Genomic DNA, 20004 nt, shown 5'->3' with positions numbered 1-20004 from the left:
CTGCAATCGGTTCACTGCTCACCTAGAACAAGCATTAACATGGAGAATTGTTGGCACCAACAGGAATCTTATTTTAGTGGAGTGTTTCTGGCTTTGAGTGCAGAGGCCCTCGGCTCAATTCCAAGATGATCCTTCTCAAGGTGATGATACAAATGCATTGTCACCTTTACGTTTAATGTCAGAATCATTTATTTCCAGTTGGTGGTGTAAGAATGTTTGCAACAGTATGGCGATTTTTCCTAGCCATGCATGAATGAAAGCATATCACTCGCCTTTAGGTGTTTTTCTAATACATTGATATTTGCATCTTCCTTCCTAGCCTGCATGTTTGACTATCTTACAGGCTGCATGTAATAAGTATCACATCAGGGCCCTTCTTCTACTCAATTCACAACTGTTCTATCACGACATAGATAAGAAAGCTGCATCTGCTTTTGTTGTGTAGTGGTAATCAGGTTTACCTGACGTGTGAAAGCCCCATGCTTTGAAAGTACACAGTAACAAAGAAACCGATGACTTTTATAAAAAGGTGTCATGTGTGTCTCTTTCTTTGCACAAAAAGTGCCAGAGATGACTTCATTTGCAGTCACTTGAAAAGTAGGGATTCTCCAATAAATGGTAAATGGTTGAAACAAATCTGAAGAAATGCATGACATACCTGTGTGTGTGTGTGTACGCATGTATGTATATATAGGGAGAGAGAGAGCGTCAATATAAACAGACTTTATTTCAATCAAGCTGTCTTTTCTATCCTTCAGGAGCAGAATGTTCTGATCATCAGCGCTCCAGAATGTAGTGTTTTCTTGGCAAGCATCACATATTGTGATGTGTTAGCTAAAAGTTCCATATCCTAGAGACTGATATATTCCTCTGTACTTGTACCTTGGGGATTCATCAAAACCTGGCATCATAAGCAGCTTTCTACTGCCACAGACTGGACAGCGAAACAATTTAAAATATCCCAGAAAAAGAAAATAAGCATGCTTAATCAGAGCTTTCTGGACAGGAAGGACATTTGAGCAAGTGAGGAATAAGCACTGCTTTTGTTAATTTGCATAGGCAGAATAGAGACTTCTGGGAAAAGGCCGAAATTACAGTCACAGAAAATGGCTGCATCTATAGAGAACGCTAAGAAGTGTTGGCAGCTTTTCCTCTGACCCTGGCCACTTTTACAAGCAATCCTATGATAGTCAGCAGGACCCACCCTAAAAAGGAAGGGGCATCCACTTGGACCCTTTCCACCTTTTCTAAATCTCGCCTGATCGAGCCTGATTGAGCACTGATTGAGCAGATAAGCACATGTCATTCTCATTTCAGAAAGGTATTGGTTAGCTTGCTGCTAGCAGCTCAGTTATGTTATGATGTTAGAGGCTATGCAAGGAATGCTTTAGTCCAGCGATATGCAGTTTTTATTGCGCCTTGCATTCAGCAGGAAGATCTTTAGCTTGAATCTGTGGCCTAGGTATTCACCTTGGTATTTCTTTTGGCACAAAGTGAAGGAGTATTTGAGAGAAAATGCACAATGTGTTTCTTATGTTGTTATGAACAACTTGTTACTCTTTCTCATTAAGCTTCAGCCACTGCAGAAATATATAAATAAGGGCTGACTTCCTGTAAGACGTGTCCAAAGCTGGGACGGAATAAAAGGAGACACTTGTAAATGATAGTGCTATCGTTTGAGAAAGGGTAAGTTGAGACTGACTTTCATGCGTATTCACAGACCAAGCATCATAAAGATACCAGCATGATCTTCATTGCGGGCTTAGAGCCGGTATTAGCTTTTGAGAGGTAAGAGGATTTTGAGGGCTCGTTGGTCTAGGGGTATGATTCTCGCTTTGGGTGCGAGAGGTCCCGGGTTCAAATCCCGGACGAGCCCTTTTCTTGGTACTCTTTTCAAGTTGTTTTGAAGTTTGCGTTTCAAAACCAACATAAATTTTTTCTTTGCAGTAGTGGATAATTCTTTGCTAGAGTCTCATGCTTCAGCCCTGCCCAGTCTGAGCTAATACCAAACATCTGGTCTTGCATGGCATGTACGAGCGTTCAGCTAGGGATGTCGGGCAGGTTGCATGAAAGAAATCTAAAGCCAGAGGCCCATGGAATAGCCAGTTCGGAGCAGTTTCATTACAGAAAAATCAACTGTAGGTATCTGTTTCTGTAGTGTAGTGGTTATCACGTTTGCCTCACACGCGAAAGGTCCCCGGTTTGAAACCGGGCAGAAACAGTTGTTATATTGTGTTGGCTACAATGTTGATAGGTGCCGTTTTGCCATGGAATTGTCCAAGCCCTGAAGATTATTTCATGCAATCTCGTTCCAAGAAAGGGAATTCTCTCAAAACACTAAAGTAATCGGCGTGTGGATGTATCTGTTGGTTCTCAGACCTTGCTTTCAAAAGAGCCCTGCAATCGGTTCACTGCTCACCTAGAACAAGCATTAACATGGAGAATTGTTGGCACCAACAGGAATCTTATTTTAGTGGAGTGTTTCTGGCTTTGAGTGCAGAGGCCCTCGGCTCAATTCCAAGATGATCCTTCTCAAGGTGATGATACAAATGCATTGTCACCTTTACGTTTAATGTCAGAATCATTTATTTCCAGTTGGTGGTGTAAGAATGTTTGCAACAGTATGGCGATTTTTCCTAGCCATGCATGAATGAAAGCATATCACTCGCCTTTAGGTGTTTTTCTAATACATTGATATTTGCATCTTCCTTCCTAGCCTGCATGTTTGACTATCTTACAGGCTGCATGTAATAAGTATCACATCAGGGCCCTTCTTCTACTCAATTCACAACTGTTCTATCACGACATAGATAAGAAAGCTGCATCTGCTTTTGTTGTGTAGTGGTAATCAGGTTTACCTGACGTGTGAAAGCCCCATGCTTTGAAAGTACACAGTAACAAAGAAACCGATGACTTTTATAAAAAGGTGTCATGTGTGTCTCTTACTTTGCACAAAAAGTGCCAGAGATGACTTCATTTGCAGTCACTTGAAAAGTAGGGATTCTCCAATAAATGGTAAATGGTTGAAACAAATCTGAAGAAATGCATGACATACCTGTGTGTGTGTGTGTACGCAAGTATGTATATATAGGGAGAGAGAGAGCGTCAATATAAACAGACTTTATTTCAATCAAGCTGTCTTTTCTATCCTTCAGGAGCAGAATGTTCTGATCATCAGCGCTCCAGAATGTAGTGTTTTCTTGGCAAGCATCACATATTGTGATGTGTTAGCTAAAAGTTCCATATCCTAGAGACTGATATATTCCTCTGTACTTGTACCTTGGGGATTCATCAAAACCTGGCATCATAAGCAGCTTTCTACTGCCACAGACTGGACAGCGAAACAATTTAAAATATCCCAGAAAAAGAAAATAAGCATGCTTAATCAGAGCTTTCTGGACAGGAAGGACATTTGAGCAAGTGAGGAATAAGCACTGCTTTTGTTAATTTGCATAGGCAGAATAGAGACTTCTGGGAAAAGGCCGAAATTACAGTCACAGAAAATGGCTGCATCTATAGAGAACGCTAAGAAGTGTTGGCAGCTTTTCCTCTGACCCTGGCCACTTTTACAAGCAATCCTATGATAGTCAGCAGGACCCACCCTAAAAAGGAAGGGGCATCCACTTGGACCCTTTCCACCTTTTCTAAATCTCGCCTGATCGAGCACTGATTGAGCAGATAAGCACATGTCATTCTCATTTCAGAAAGGTATTGGTTAGCTTGCTGCTAGCAGCTCAGTTATGTTATGATGTTAGAGGCTATGCAAGGAATGCTTTAGTCCAGCGATATGCAGTTTTTATTGCGCCTTGCATTCAGCAGGAGGATCTTTAGCTTGAATCTGTGGCCTAGGTATTCACCTTGGTATTTTTTTTGGCACAAAGTGAAGGAGTATTTGAGAGAAAATGCACAATGTGTTTCTTATGTTGTTATGAACAACTTGTTACTCTTTCTCATTAAGCTTCAGCCACTGCAGAAATATATAAATAAGGGCTGACTTCCTGTAAGACGTGTCCAAAGCTGGGACGGAATAAAAGGAGACACTTGTAAATGATAGTGCTATCGTTTGAGAAAGGGTAAGTTGAGACTGACTTTCATGCGTATTCACAGACCAAGCATCATAAAGATACCAGCATGATCTTCATTGCGGGCTTAGAGCCGGTATTAGCTTTTGAGAGGTAAGAGGATTTTGAGGGCTCGTTGGTCTAGGGGTATGATTCTCGCTTTGGGTGCGAGAGGTCCCGAGTTCAAATCCCGGACGAGCCCTTTTCTTGGTACTCTTTTCAAGTTGTTTTGAAGTTTGCGTTTCAAAACCAACATCAATTTTTTCTTTGCAGTAGTGGATAATTCTTTGCTAGAGTCTCATGCTTCAGCCCTGCCCAGTCTGAGCTAATACCAAACATCTGGTCTTGCATGGCATGTACGAGCGTTCAGCTAGGGATGTCGGGCAGGTTGCATGAAAGAAATCTAAAGCCAGAGGCCCATGGAATAGCCAGTTCGGAGCAGTTTCATTACAGAAAAATCAACTGTAGGTATCTGTTTCTGTAGTGTAGTGGTTATCACGTTCGCCTCACACGCGAAAGGTCCCCGGTTCGAAACCGGGCAGAAACAGTTGTTATATTGTGTTGGCTACAATGTTGATAGGTGCCATTTTGCCATGGAATTGTTCAAGCCCTGAAGATTATTTCATGCAATCTCGTTCCAAGAAAGGGAATTCTCTCAAAACACTAAAGTAATCGGCGTGTGGATGTATCTGTTGGTTCTCAGACCTTGCTTTCAAAAGAGCCCTGCAATCGGTTCACTGCTCACCTAGAACAAGCATTAACATGGAGAATTGTTGGCACCAACAGGAATCTTATTTTAGTGGAGTGTTTCTGGCTTTGAGTGCAGAGGCCCTCGGCTCAATTCCAAGATGATCCTTCTCAAGGTGATGATACAAATGCATTGTCACCTTTACGTTTAATGTCAGAATCATTTATTTCCAGTTGGTGGTGTAAGAATGTTTGCAACAGTATGGCGATTTTTCCTAGCCATGCATGAATGAAAGCATATCACTCGCCTTTAGGTGTTTTTCTAATACATTGATATTTGCATCTTGCTTCCTAGCCTGCATGTTTGACTATCTTACAGGCTGCATGTAATAAGTATCACATCAGGGCCCTTCTTCTACTCAATTCACAACTGTTCTATCACGACATAGATAAGAAAGCTGCATCTGCTTTTGTTGTGTAGTGGTAATCAGGTTTACCTGACGTGTGAAAGCCCCATGCTTTGAAAGTACACAGTAACAAAGAAACCGATGACTTTTATAAAAAGGTGTCATGTGTGTCTCTTACTTTGCACAAAAAGTGCCAGAGATGACTTCATTTGCAGTCACTTGAAAAGTAGGGATTCTCCAATAAATGGTAAATGGTTGAAACAAATCTGAAGAAATGCATGACATACCTGTGTGTGTGTGTGTACGCATGTATGTATATATAGGGAGAGAGAGAGCGTCAATATAAACAGACTTTATTTCAATCAAGCTGTCTTTTCTATCCTTCAGGAGCAGAATGTTCTGATCATCAGCGCTCCAGAATGTAGTGTTTTCTTGGCAAGCATCACATATTGTGATGTGTTAGCTAAAAGTTCCATATCCTAGAGACTGATATATTCCTCTGTACTTGTACCTTGGGGATTCATCAAAACCTGGCATCATAAGCAGCTTTCTACTGCCACAGACTGGACAGCGAAACAATTTAAAATATCCCAGAAAAAGAAAATAAGCATGCTTAATCAGAGCTTTCTGGACAGGAAGGACATTTGAGCAAGTGAGGAATAAGCACTGCTTTTGTTAATTTGCATAGGCAGAATAGAGACTTCTGGGAAAAGGCCGAAATTACAGTCACAGAAAATGGCTGCATCTATAGAGAACGCTAAGAAGTGTTGGCAGCTTTTCCTCTGACCCTGGCCACTTTTACAAGCAATCCTATGATAGTCAGCAGGACCCACCCTAAAAAGGAAGGGGCATCCACTTGGACCCTTTCCACCTTTTCTAAATCTCGCCTGATCAAGCCTGATTGAGCACTGATTGAGCAGATAAGCACATGTCATTCTCATTTCAGAAAGGTATTGGTTAGCTTGCTGCTAGCAGCTCAGTTATGTTATGATGTTAGAGGCTATGCAAGGAATGCTTTAGTCCAGCGATATGCAGTTTTTATTGCGCCTTGCATTCACCAGGAAGATCTTTAGCTTGAATCTGTGGCCTAGGTATTCACCTTGGTATTTCTTTTGGCACAAAGTGAAGGAGTATTTGAGAGAAAATGCACAATGTGTTTCTTAGGTTGTTATGAACAACTTGTTATTCTTTCTCATTAAGCTTCAGCCACTGCAGAAATATATAAATAAGGGCTGACTTCCTGTAAGACGTGTCCAAAGCTGGGACGGAATAAAAGGAGACACTTGTAAATGATAGTGCTATCGTTTGAGAAAGGGTAAGTTGAGACTGACTTTCATGCGTATTCACAGACCAAGCATCATAAAGATACCAGCATGATCTTCATTGCGGGCTTAGAGCCGGTATTAGCTTTTGAGAGGTAAGAGGATTTTGAGGGCTCGTTGGTCTAGGGGTATGATTCTCGCTTTGGGTGCGAGAGGTCCCGGGTTCAAATCCCGGACGAGCCCTTTTCTTGGTACTCTTTTCAAGTTGTTTTGAAGTTTGCGTTTCAAAACCAACATCAATTTTTTCTTCGCAGTAGTGGATAATTCTTTGCTAGAGTCTCATGCTTCAGCCCTGCCCAGTCTGAGCTAATACCAAACATCTGGTCTTGCATGGCATGTACGAGCGTTCAGCTAGGGATGTCGGGCAGGTTGCATGAAAGAAATCTAAAGCCAGAGGCCCATGGAATAGCCAGTTCGGAGCAGTTTCATTACAGAAAAATCAACTGTAGGTATCTGTTTCTGTAGTGTAGTGGTTATCACGTTTGCCTCACACGCGAAAGGTCCCCGGTTCGAAACCGGGCAGAAACAGTTGTTATATTGTGTTGGCTACAATGTTGATAGGTGCCGTTTTGCCATGGAATTGTCCAAGCCCTGAAGATTATTTCATGCAATCTCGTTCCAAGAAAGGGAATTCTCTCAAAACACTAAAGTAATCGGCGTGTGGATGTATCTGTTGGTTCTCAGACCTTGCTTTCAAAAGAGCCCTGCAATCGGTTCACTGCTCACCTAGAACAAGCATTAACATGGAGAATTGTTGGCACCAACAGGAATCTTATTTTAGTGGAGTGTTTCTGGCTTTGAGTGCAGAGGCCCTCGGCTCAATTCCAAGATGATCCTTCTCAAGGTGATGATACAAATGCATTGTCACCTTTACGTTCAATGTCAGAATCATTTATTTCCAGTTGGTGGTGTAAGAATGTTTGCAACAGTATGGCGATTTTTCCTAGCCATGCATGAATGAAAGCATATCACTCGCCTTTAGGTGTTTTTCTAATACATTGATATTTGCATCTTCCTTCCTAGCCTGCATGTTTGACTATCTTACAGGCTGCATGTAATAAGTATCACATCAGGGCCCTTCTTCTACTCAATTCACAACTGTTCTATCACGACATAGATAAGAAAGCTGCATCTGCTTTTGTTGTGTAGTGGTAATCAGGTTTACCTGACGTGTGAAAGCCCCATGCTTTGAAAGTACACAGTAACAAAGAAACCGATGACTTTTATAAAAAGGTGTCATGTGCGTCTCTTACTTTGCACAAAAAGTGCCAGAGATGACTTCATTTGCAGTCACTTGAAAAGTAGGGATTCTCCAATAAATGGTAAATGGTTGAAACAAATCTGAAGAAATGCATGACATACCTGTGTGTGTGTGTGTGTGTACGCATGTATGTATATATAGGGAGAGAGAGAGCGTCAATATAAACAGACTTTATTTCAATCAAGCTGTCTTTTCTATCCTTCAGGAGCAGAATGTTCTGATCATCAGCGCTCCAGAATGTAGTGTTTTCTTGGCAAGCATCACATATTGTGATGTGTTAGCTAAAAGTTCCATATCCTAGAGACTGATATATTCCTCTGTACTTGTACCTTGGGGATTCATCAAAACCTGGCATCATAAGCAGCTTTCTACTGCCACAGACTGGACAGCGAAACAATTTAAAATATCCCAGAAAAAGAAAATAAGCATGCTTAATCAGAGCTTTCTGGACAGGAAGGACATTTGAGCAAGTGAGGAATAAGCACTGCTTTTGTTAATTTGCATAGGCAGAATAGAGACTTCTGGGAAAAGGCCGAAATTACAGTCACAGAAAATGGCTGCATCTATAGAGAACGCTAAGAAGTGTTGGCAGCTTTTCCTCTGACCCTGGCCACTTTTACAAGCAATCCTATGATAGTCAGCAGGACCCACCCTAAAAAGGAAGGGGCATCCACTTGGACCCTTTCCACCTTTTCTAAATCTCGCCTGATCGAGCCTGATCGAGCAGATAAGCACATGTCATTCTCATTTCAGAAAGGTATTGGTTAGCTTGCTGCTAGCAGCTCAGTTATGTTATGATGTTAGAGGCTATGCAAGGAATGCTTTAGTCCAGCGATATGCAGTTTTTATTGCGCCTTGCATTCAGCAGGAAGATCTTTAGCTTGAATCTGTGGCCTAGGTATTCACCTTGGTATTTTTTTTGGCACAAAGTGAAGGAGTATTTGAGAGAAAATGCACAATGTGTTTCTTATGTTGTTATGAACAACTTGTTACTCTTTCTCATTAAGCTTCAGCCACTGCAGAAATATATAAATAAGGGCTGACTTCCTGTAAGACGTGTCCAAAGCTGGGACGGAATAAAAGGAGACACTTGTAAATGATAGTGCTATCGTTTGAGAAAGGGTAAGTTGAGACTGACTTTCATGCGTATTCACAGACCAAGCATCATAAAGATACCAGCATGATCTTCATTGCGGGCTTAGAGCCGGTATTAGCTTTTGAGAGGTAAGAGGATTTTGAGGGCTCGTTGGTCTAGGGGTATGATTCTCGCTTTGGGTGCGAGAGGTCCCGGGTTCAAATCCCGGACGAGCCCTTTTCTTGGTATTCTTTTCAAGTTGTTTTGAAGTTTGCGTTTCAAAACCAACATCAATTTTTTCTTTGCAGTAGTGGATAATTCTTTGCTAGAGTCTCATGCTTCAGCCCTGCCCAGTCTGAGCTAATACCAAACATCTGGTCTTGCATGGCATGTACGAGCGTTCAGCTAGGGATGTCGGGCAGGTTGCATGAAAGAAATCTAAAGCCAGAGGCCCATGGAATAGCCAGTTCGGAGCAGTTTCATTACAGAAAAATCAACTGTAGGTATCTGTTTCTGTAGTGTAGTGGTTATCACGTTCGCCTCACACGCGAAAGGTCCCCGGTTCGAAACCGGGCAGAAACAGTTGTTATATTGTGTTGGCTACAATGTTGATAGGTGCTGTTTTGCCATGGAATTGTCCAAGCCCTGAAGATTATTTCATGCAATCTCGTTCCAAGAAAGGGAATTCTCTCAAAACACTAAAGTAATCAGCGTGTGGATGTATCTGTTGGTTCTCAGACCTTGCCTTCAAAAGAGCCCTGCAATCGGTTCACTGCTCACCTAGAACAAGCATTAACATGGAGAATTGTTGGCACCAACAGGAATCTTATTTTAGTGGAGTGTTTCTGGCTTTGAGTGCAGAGGCCCTCGGCTCAATTCCAAGATGATCCTTCTCAAGGTGATGATACAAATGCATTGTCACCTTTACGTTTAATGTCAGAATCATTTATTTCCAGTTGGTGGTGTAAGAATGTTTGCAACAGTATGGCGATTTTTCCTAGCCATGCATGAATGAAAGCATATCACTCGCCTTTAGGTGTTTTTCTAATACATTGATATTTGCATCTTCCTTCCTAGCCTGCATGTTTGACTATCTTACAGGCTGCATGTAATAAGTATCACATCAGGGCCCTTCTTCTACTCAATTCACAACTGTTCTATCACGACATAGATAAGAAAGCTGCATCTGCTTTTGTTGTGTAGTGGTAATCAGGTTTACCTGACGTGTGAAAGCCCCATGCTTTGAAAGTACACAGTAACAAAGAAACCGATGACTTTTATAAAAAGGTGTCATGTGTGTCTCTTACTTTGCACAAAAAGTGCCAGAGATGACTTCATTTGCAGTCACTTGAAAAGTAGGGATTCTCCAATAAATGGTAAATGGTTGAAACAAATCTGAAGAAATGCATGACATACCTGTGTGTGTGTGTGTACGCATGTATGTATATATAGGGAGAGAGAGAGCGTCAATATAAACAGACTTTATTTCAATCAAGCTGTCTTTTCTATCCTTCAGGAGCAGAATGTTCTGATCATCAGCGCTCCAGAATGTAGTGTTTTCTTGGCAAGCATCACATATTGTGATGTGTTAGCTAAAAGTTCCATATCCTAGAGACTGACATATTCCTCTGTACTTGTACCTTGGGGATTCATCAAAACCTGGCATCATAAGCAGCTTTCTACTGCCACAGACTGGACAGCGAAACAATTTAAAATATCCCAGAAAAAGAAAATAAGCATGCTTAATCAGAGCTTTCTGGACAGGAAGGACATTTGAGCAAGTGAGGAATAAGCACTGCTTTTGTTAATTTGCATAGGCAGAATAGAGACTTCTGGGAAAAGGCCGAAATTACAGTCACAGAAAATGGCTGCATCTATAGAGAACGCTAAGAAGTGTTGGCAGCTTTTCCTCTGACCCTGGCCACTTTTACAAGCAATCCTATGATAGTCAGCAGGACCCACCCTAAAAAGGAAGGGGCATCCACTTGGACCCTTTCCACCTTTTCTAAATCTCGCCTGATCGAGCCTCATTGAGCACTGATTGAGCAGATAAGCACATGTCATTCTCATTTCAGAAAGGTATTGGTTAGCTTGCTGCTAGCAGCTCAGTTATGTTATGATGTTAGAGGCTATGCAAGGAATGCTTTAGTCCAGCGATATGCAGTTTTTATTGCGCCTTGCATTCACCAGGAAGATCTTTAGCTTGAATCTGTGGCCTAGGTATTCACCTTGGTATTTCTTTTGGCACAAAGTGAAGGAGTATTTGAGAGAAAATGCACAATGTGTTTCTTAGGTTGTTATGAACAACTTGTTATTCTTTCTCATTAAGCTTCAGCCACTGCAGAAATATATAAATAAGGGCTGACTTCCTGTAAGACGTGTCCAAAGCTGGGACGGAATAAAAGGAGACACTTGTAAATGATAGTGCTATCGTTTGAGAAAGGGTAAGTTGAGACTGACTTTCATGCGTATTCACAGACCAAGCATCATAAAGATACCAGCATGATCTTCATTGCGGGCTTAGAGCCGGTATTAGCTTTTGAGAGGTAAGAGGATTTTGAGGGCTCGTTGGTCTAGGGGTATGATTCTCGCTTTGGGTGCGAGAGGTCCCGGGTTCAAATCCCGGACGAGCCCTTTTCTTGGTACTCTTTTCAAGTTGTTTTGAAGTTTGCGTTTCAAAACCAACATCAATTTTTTCTTCGCAGTAGTGGATAATTCTTTGCTAGAGTCTCATGCTTCAGCCCTGCCCAGTCTGAGCTAATACCAAACATCTGGTCTTGCATGGCATGTACGAGCGTTCAGCTAGGGATGTCGGGCAGGTTGCATGAAAGAAATCTAAAGCCAGAGGCCCATGGAATAGCCAGTTCGGAGCAGTTTCATTACAGAAAAATCAACTGTAGGTATCTGTTTCTGTAGTGTAGTGGTTATCACGTTTGCCTCACACGCGAAAGGTCCCCGGTTCGAAACCGGGCAGAAACAGTTGTTATATTGTGTTGGCTACAATGTTGATAGGTGCCGTTTTGCCATGGAATTGTCCAAGCCCTGAAGATTATTTCATGCAATCTCGTTCCAAGAAAGGGAATTCTCTCAAAACACTAAAGTAATCGGCGTGTGGATGTATCTGTTGGTTCTCAGACCTTGCTTTCAAAAGAGCCCTGCAATCGGTTCACTGCTCACCTAGAACAAGCATTAACATGGAGAATTGTTGGCACCAACAGGAATCTTATTTTAGTGGAGTGTTTCTGGCTTTGAGTGCAGAGGCCCTCGGCTCAATTCCAAGATGATCCTTCTCAAGGTGATGATACAAATGCATTGTCACCTTTACGTTCAATGTCAGAATCATTTATTTCCAGTTGGTGGTGTAAGAATGTTTGCAACAGTATGGCGATTTTTCCTAGCCATGCATGAATGAAAGCATATCACTCGCCTTTAGGTGTTTTTCTAATACATTGATATTTGCATCTTCCTTCCTAGCCTGCATGTTTGACTATCTTACAGGCTGCATGTAATAAGTATCACATCAGGGCCCTTCTTCTACTCAATTCACAACTGTTCTATCACGACATAGATAAGAAAGCTGCATCTGCTTTTGTTGTGTAGTGGTAATCAGGTTTACCTGACGTGTGAAAGCCCCATGCTTTGAAAGTACACAGTAACAAAGAAACCGATGACTTTTATAAAAAGGTGTCATGTGCGTCTCTTACTTTGCACAAAAAGTGCCAGAGATGACTTCATTTGCAGTCACTTGAAAAGTAGGGATTCTCCAATAAATGGTAAATGGTTGAAACAAATCTGAAGAAATGCATGACATACCTGTTTGTGTGTGTGTGTGTACGCATGTATGTATATATAGGGAGAGAGAGAGCGTCAATATAAACAGACTTTATTTCAATCAAGCTGTCTTTTCTATCCTTCAGGAGCAGAATGTTCTGATCATCAGCGCTCCAGAATGTAGTGTTTTCTTGGCAAGCATCACATATTGTGATGTGTTAGCTAAAAGTTCCATATCCTAGAGACTGATATATTCCTCTGTACTTGTACCTTGGGGATTCATCAAAACCTGGCATCATAAGCAGCTTTCTACTGCCACAGACTGGACAGCGAAACAATTTAAAATATCCCAGAAAAAGAAAATAAGCATGCTTAATCAGAGCTTTCTGGACAGGAAGGACATTTGAGCAAGTGAGGAATAAGCACTGCTTTTGTTAATTTGCATAGGCAGAATAGAGACTTCTGGGAAAAGGCCGAAATTACAGTCACAGAAAATGGCTGCATCTATAGAGAACGCTAAGAAGTGTTGGCAGCTTTTCCTCTGACCCTGGCCACTTTTACAAGCAATCCTATGATAGTCAGCAGGACCCACCCTAAAAAGGAAGGGGCATCCACTTGGACCCTTTCCACCTTTTCTAAATCTCGCCTGATCGAGCACTGATTGAGCAGATAAGCACATGTCATTCTCATTTCAGAAAGGTATTGGTTAGCTTGCTGCTAGCAGCTCAGTTATGTTATGATGTTAGAGGCTATGCAAGGAATGCTTTAGTCCAGCGATATGCAGTTTTTATTGCGCCTTGCATTCAGCAGGAGGATCTTTAGCTTGAATCTGTGGCCTAGGTATTCACCTTGGTATTTTTTTTGGCACAAAGTGAAGGAGTATTTGAGAGAAAATGCACAATGTGTTTCTTATGTTGTTATGAACAACTTGTTACTCTTTCTCATTAAGCTTCAGCCACTGCAGAAATATATAAATAAGGGCTGACTTCCTGTAAGACGTGTCCAAAGCTGGGACGGAATAAAAGGAGACACTTGTAAATGATAGTGCTATCGTTTGAGAAAGGGTAAGTTGAGACTGACTTTCATGCGTATTCACAGACCAAGCATCATAAAGATACCAGCATGATCTTCATTGCGGGCTTAGAGCCGGTATTAGCTTTTGAGAGGTAAGAGGATTTTGAGGGCTCGTTGGTCTAGGGGTATGATTCTCGCTTTGGGTGCGAGAGGTCCCGAGTTCAAATCCCGGACGAGCCCTTTTCTTGGTACTCTTTTCAAGTTGTTTTGAAGTTTGCGTTTCAAAACCAACATCAATTTTTTCTTTGCAGTAGTGGATAATTCTTTGCTAGAGTCTCATGCTTCAGCCCTGCCCAGTCTGAGCTAATACCAAACATCTGGTCTTGCATGGCATGTACGAGCGTTCAGCTAGGGATGTCGGGCAGGTTGCATGAAAGAAATCTAAAGCCAGAGGCCCATGGAATAGCCAGTTCGGAGCAGTTTCATTACAGAAAAATCAACTGTAGGTATCTGTTTCTGTAGTGTAGTGGTTATCACGTTCGCCTCACACGCGAAAGGTCCCCGGTTCGAAACCGGGCAGAAACAGTTGTTATATTGTGTTGGCTACAATGTTGATAGGTGCCGTTTTGCCATGGAATTGTCCAAGCCCTGAAGATTATTTCATGCAATCTCGTTCCAAGAAAGGGAATTCTCTCAAAACACTAAAGTAATCGGCGTGTGGATGTATCTGTTGGTTCTCAGACCTTGCTTTCAAAAGAGCCCTGCAATCGGTTCACTGCTCACCTAGAACAAGCATTAACATGGAGAATTGTTGGCACCAACAGGAATCTTATTTTAGTGGAGTGTTTCTGGCTTTGAGTGCAGAGGCCCTCGGCTCAATTCCAAGATGATCCTTCTCAAGGTGATGATACAAATGCATTGTCACCTTTACGTTTAATGTCAGAATCATTTATTTCCAGTTGGTGGTGTAAGAATGTTTGCAACAGTATGGCGATTTTTCCTAGCCATGCATGAATGAAAGCATATCACTCGCCTTTAGGTGTTTTTCTAATACATTGATATTTGCATCTTCCTTCCTAGCCTGCATGTTTGACTATCTTACAGGCTGCATGTAATAAGTATCACATCAGGGCCCTTCTTCTACTCAATTCACAACTGTTCTATCACGACATAGATAAGAAAGCTGCATCTGCTTTTGTTGTGTAGTGGTAATCAGGTTTACCTGACGTGTGAAAGCCCCATGCTTTGAAAGTACACAGTAACAAAGAAACCGATGACTTTTATAAAAAGGTGTCATGTGTGTCTCTTTCTTTGCACAAAAAGTGCCAGAGATGACTTCATTTGCAGTCACTTGAAAAGTAGGGATTCTCCAATAAATGGTAAATGGTTGAAACAAATCTGAAGAAATGCATGACATACCTGTGTGTGTGTGTGTACGCATGTATGTATATATAGGGAGAGAGAGAGCGTCAATATAAACAGACTTTATTTCAATCAAGCTGTCTTTTCTATCCTTCAGGAGCAGAATGTTCTGATCATCAGCGCTCCAGAATGTAGTGTTTTCTTGGCAAGCATCACATATTGTGATGTGTTAGCTAAAAGTTCCATATCCTAGAGACTGATATATTCCTCTGTACTTGTACCTTGGGGATTCATCAAAACCTGGCATCATAAGCAGCTTTCTACTGCCACAGACTGGACAGCGAAACAATTTAAAATATCCCAGAAAAAGAAAATAAGCATGCTTAATCAGAGCTTTCTGGACAGGAAGGACATTTGAGCAAGTGAGGAATAAGCACTGCTTTTGTTAATTTGCATAGGCAGAATAGAGACTTCTGGGAAAAGGCCGAAATTACAGTCACAGAAAATGGCTGCATCTATAGAGAACGCTAAGAAGTGTTGGCAGCTTTTCCTCTGACCCTGGCCACTTTTACAAGCAATCCTATGATAGTCAGCAGGACCCACCCTAAAAAGGAAGGGGCATCCACTTGGACCCTTTCCACCTTTTCTAAATCTCGCCTGATCGAGCCTGATTGAGCACTGATTGAGCAGATAAGCACATGTCATTCTCATTTCAGAAAGGTATTGGTTAGCTTGCTGCTAGCAGCTCAGTTATGTTATGATGTTAGAGGCTATGCAAGGAATGCTTTAGTCCAGCGATATGCAGTTTTTATTGCGCCTTGCATTCAGCAGGAAGATCTTTAGCTTGAATCTGTGGCCTAGGTATTCACCTTGGTATTTCTTTTGGCACAAAGTGAAGGAGTATTTGAGAGAAAATGCACAATGTGTTTCTTATGTTGTTATGAACAACTTGTTACTCTTTCTCATTAAGCTTCAGCCACTGCAGAAATATATAAATAAGGGCTGACTTCCTGTAAGACGTGTCCAAAGCTGGGACGGAATAAAAGGAGACACTTGTAAATGATAGTGCTATCGTTTGAGAAAGGGTAAGTTGAGACTGACTTTCATGCGTATTCACAGACCAAGCATCATAAAGATACCAGCATGATCTTCATTGCGGGCTTAGAGCCGGTATTAGCTTTTGAGAGGTAAGAGGATTTTGAGGGCTCGTTGGTCTAGGGGTATGATTCTCGCTTTGGGTGCGAGAGGTCCCGGGTTCAAATCCCGGACGAGCCCTTTTCTTGGTACTCTTTTCAAGTTGTTTTGAAGTTTGCGTTTCAAAACCAACATAAATTTTTTCTTTGCAGTAGTGGATAATTCTTTGCTAGAGTCTCATGCTTCAGCCCTGCCCAGTCTGAGCTAATACCAAACATCTGGTCTTGCATGGCATGTACGAGCGTTCAGCTAGGGATGTCGGGCAGGTTGCATGAAAGAAATCTAAAGCCAGAGGCCCATGGAATAGCCAGTTCGGAGCAGTTTCATTACAGAAAAATCAACTGTAGGTATCTGTTTCTGTAGTGTAGTGGTTATCACGTTTGCCTCACACGCGAAAGGTCCCCGGTTTGAAACCGGGCAGAAACAGTTGTTATATTGTGTTGGCTACAATGTTGATAGGTGCCGTTTTGCCATGGAATTGTCCAAGCCCTGAAGATTATTTCATGCAATCTCGTTCCAAGAAAGGGAATTCTCTCAAAACACTAAAGTAATCGGCGTGTGGATGTATCTGTTGGTTCTCAGACCTTGCTTTCAAAAGAGCCCTGCAATCGGTTCACTGCTCACCTAGAACAAGCATTAACATGGAGAATTGTTGGCACCAACAGGAATCTTATTTTAGTGGAGTGTTTCTGGCTTTGAGTGCAGAGGCCCTCGGCTCAATTCCAAGATGATCCTTCTCAAGGTGATGATACAAATGCATTGTCACCTTTACGTTTAATGTCAGAATCATTTATTTCCAGTTGGTGGTGTAAGAATGTTTGCAACAGTATGGCGATTTTTCCTAGCCATGCATGAATGAAAGCATATCACTCGCCTTTAGGTGTTTTTCTAATACATTGATATTTGCATCTTCCTTCCTAGCCTGCATGTTTGACTATCTTACAGGCTGCATGTAATAAGTATCACATCAGGGCCCTTCTTCTACTCAATTCACAACTGTTCTATCACGACATAGATAAGAAAGCTGCATCTGCTTTTGTTGTGTAGTGGTAATCAGGTTTACCTGACGTGTGAAAGCCCCATGCTTTGAAAGTACACAGTAACAAAGAAACCGATGACTTTTATAAAAAGGTGTCATGTGTGTCTCTTACTTTGCACAAAAAGTGCCAGAGATGACTTCATTTGCAGTCACTTGAAAAGTAGGGATTCTCCAATAAATGGTAAATGGTTGAAACAAATCTGAAGAAATGCATGACATACCTGTGTGTGTGTGTGTACGCATGTATGTATATATAGGGAGAGAGAGAGCGTCAATATAAACAGACTTTATTTCAATCAAGCTGTCTTTTCTATCCTTCAGGAGCAGAATGTTCTGATCATCAGCGCTCCAGAATGTAGTGTTTTCTTGGCAAGCATCACATATTGTGATGTGTTAGCTAAAAGTTCCATATCCTAGAGACTGATATATTCCTCTGTACTTGTACCTTGGGGATTCATCAAAACCTGGCATCATAAGCAGCTTTCTACTGCCACAGACTGGACAGCGAAACAATTTAAAATATCCCAGAAAAAGAAAATAAGCATGCTTAATCAGAGCTTTCTGGACAGGAAGGACATTTGAGCAAGTGAGGAATAAGCACTGCTTTTGTTAATTTGCATAGGCAGAATAGAGACTTCTGGGAAAAGGCCGAAATTACAGTCACAGAAAATGGCTGCATCTATAGAGAACGCTAAGAAGTGTTGGCAGCTTTTCCTCTGACCCTGGCCACTTTTACAAGCAATCCTATGATAGTCAGCAGGACCCACCCTAAAAAGGAAGGGGCATCCACTTGGACCCTTTCCACCTTTTCTAAATCTCGCCTGATCGAGCACTGATTGAGCAGATAAGCACATGTCATTCTCATTTCAGAAAGGTATTGGTTAGCTTGCTGCTAGCAGCTCAGTTATGTTATGATGTTAGAGGCTATGCAAGGAATGCTTTAGTCCAGCGATATGCAGTTTTTATTGCGCCTTGCATTCAGCAGGAGGATCTTTAGCTTGAATCTGTGGCCTAGGTATTCACCTTGGTATTTTTTTTGGCACAAAGTGAAGGAGTATTTGAGAGAAAATGCACAATGTGTTTCTTATGTTGTTATGAACAACTTGTTACTCTTTCTCATTAAGCTTCAGCCACTGCAGAAATATATAAATAAGGGCTGACTTCCTGTAAGACGTGTCCAAAGCTGGGACGGAATAAAAGGAGACACTTGTAAATGATAGTGCTATCGTTTGAGAAAGGGTAAGTTGAGACTGACTTTCATGCGTATTCACAGACCAAGCATCATAAAGATACCAGCATGATCTTCATTGCGGGCTTAGAGCCGGTATTAGCTTTTGAGAGGTAAGAGGATTTTGAGGGCTCGTTGGTCTAGGGGTATGATTCTCGCTTTGGGTGCGAGAGGTCCCGAGTTCAAATCCCGGACGAGCCCTTTTCTTGGTACTCTTTTCAAGTTGTTTTGAAGTTTGCGTTTCAAAACCAACATCAATTTTTTCTTTGCAGTAGTGGATAATTCTTTGCTAGAGTCTCATGCTTCAGCCCTGCCCAGTCTGAGCTAATACCAAACATCTGGTCTTGCATGGCATGTACGAGCGTTCAGCTAGGGATGTCGGGCAGGTTGCATGAAAGAAATCTAAAGCCAGAGGCCCATGGAATAGCCAGTTCGGAGCAGTTTCATTACAGAAAAATCAACTGTAGGTATCTGTTTCTGTAGTGTAGTGGTTATCACGTTCGCCTCACACGCGAAAGGTCCCCGGTTCGAAACCGGGCAGAAACAGTTGTTATATTGTGTTGGCTACAATGTTGATAGGTGCCATTTTGCCATGGAATTGTTCAAGCCCTGAAGATTATTTCATGCAATCTCGTTCCAAGAAAGGGAATTCTCTCAAAACACTAAAGTAATCGGCGTGTGGATGTATCTGTTGGTTCTCAGACCTTGCTTTCAAAAGAGCCCTGCAATCGGTTCACTGCTCACCTAGAACAAGCATTAACATGGAGAATTGTTGGCACCAACAGGAATCTTATTTTAGTGGAGTGTTTCTGGCTTTGAGTGCAGAGGCCCTCGGCTCAATTCCAAGATGATCCTTCTCAAGGTGATGATACAAATGCATTGTCACCTTTACGTTTAATGTCAGAATCATTTATTTCCAGTTGGTGGTGTAAGAATGTTTGCAACAGTATGGCGATTTTTCCTAGCCATGCATGAATGAAAGCATATCACTCGCCTTTAGGTGTTTTTCTAATACATTGATATTTGCATCTTGCTTCCTAGCCTGCATGTTTGACTATCTTACAGGCTGCATGTAATAAGTATCACATCAGGGCCCTTCTTCTACTCAATTCACAACTGTTCTATCACGACATAGATAAGAAAGCTGCATCTGCTTTTGTTGTGTAGTGGTAATCAGGTTTACCTGACGTGTGAAAGCCCCATGCTTTGAAAGTACACAGTAACAAAGAAACCGATGACTTTTATAAAAAGGTGTCATGTGTGTCTCTTACTTTGCACAAAAAGTGCCAGAGATGACTTCATTTGCAGTCACTTGAAAAGTAGGGATTCTCCAATAAATGGTAAATGGTTGAAACAAATCTGAAGAAATGCATGACATACCTGTGTGTGTGTGTGTACGCATGTATGTATATATAGGGAGAGAGAGAGCGTCAATATAAACAGACTTTATTTCAATCAAGCTGTCTTTTCTATCCTTCAGGAGCAGAATGTTCTGATCATCAGCGCTCCAGAATGTAGTGTTTTCTTGGCAAGCATCACATATTGTGATGTGTTAGCTAAAAGTTCCATATCCTAGAGACTGA

General features: G+C 41.7%; 4 non-coding genes across 4 annotated transcripts; all 4 read left to right on the top strand.

Moving 5' to 3' along the window:
• The first annotated feature begins 4535 nt into the window (after window positions 1-4535).
• Window positions 4536-4608, top strand: TRNAV-CAC (transfer RNA valine (anticodon CAC)). The gene has a single exon. It is a non-coding gene; the product is annotated as a tRNA-Val (tRNA).
• A 4714-nt stretch (window positions 4609-9322) lies between these two features.
• On the top strand, window positions 9323-9395 carry TRNAV-CAC (transfer RNA valine (anticodon CAC)). Its single transcript has one exon. It is a non-coding gene; the product is annotated as a tRNA-Val (tRNA).
• A 4715-nt stretch (window positions 9396-14110) lies between these two features.
• TRNAV-CAC (transfer RNA valine (anticodon CAC)) lies at window positions 14111-14183 on the top strand. The gene has a single exon. It is a non-coding gene; the product is annotated as a tRNA-Val (tRNA).
• A 4711-nt stretch (window positions 14184-18894) lies between these two features.
• TRNAV-CAC (transfer RNA valine (anticodon CAC)) lies at window positions 18895-18967 on the top strand. Its single transcript has one exon. It is a non-coding gene; the product is annotated as a tRNA-Val (tRNA).
• The last annotated feature ends 1037 nt before the right edge of the window (window positions 18968-20004 follow it).

This window comes from Triturus cristatus, chromosome 8, assembly GCF_964204655.1.
Source record: "Triturus cristatus chromosome 8, aTriCri1.1, whole genome shotgun sequence".
NCBI lineage: Eukaryota > Metazoa > Chordata > Amphibia > Caudata > Salamandridae > Triturus > Triturus cristatus.
Note: the sequence above shows the minus strand (reverse complement) of the source record. Positions and strands in the feature narration are given on the sequence as shown.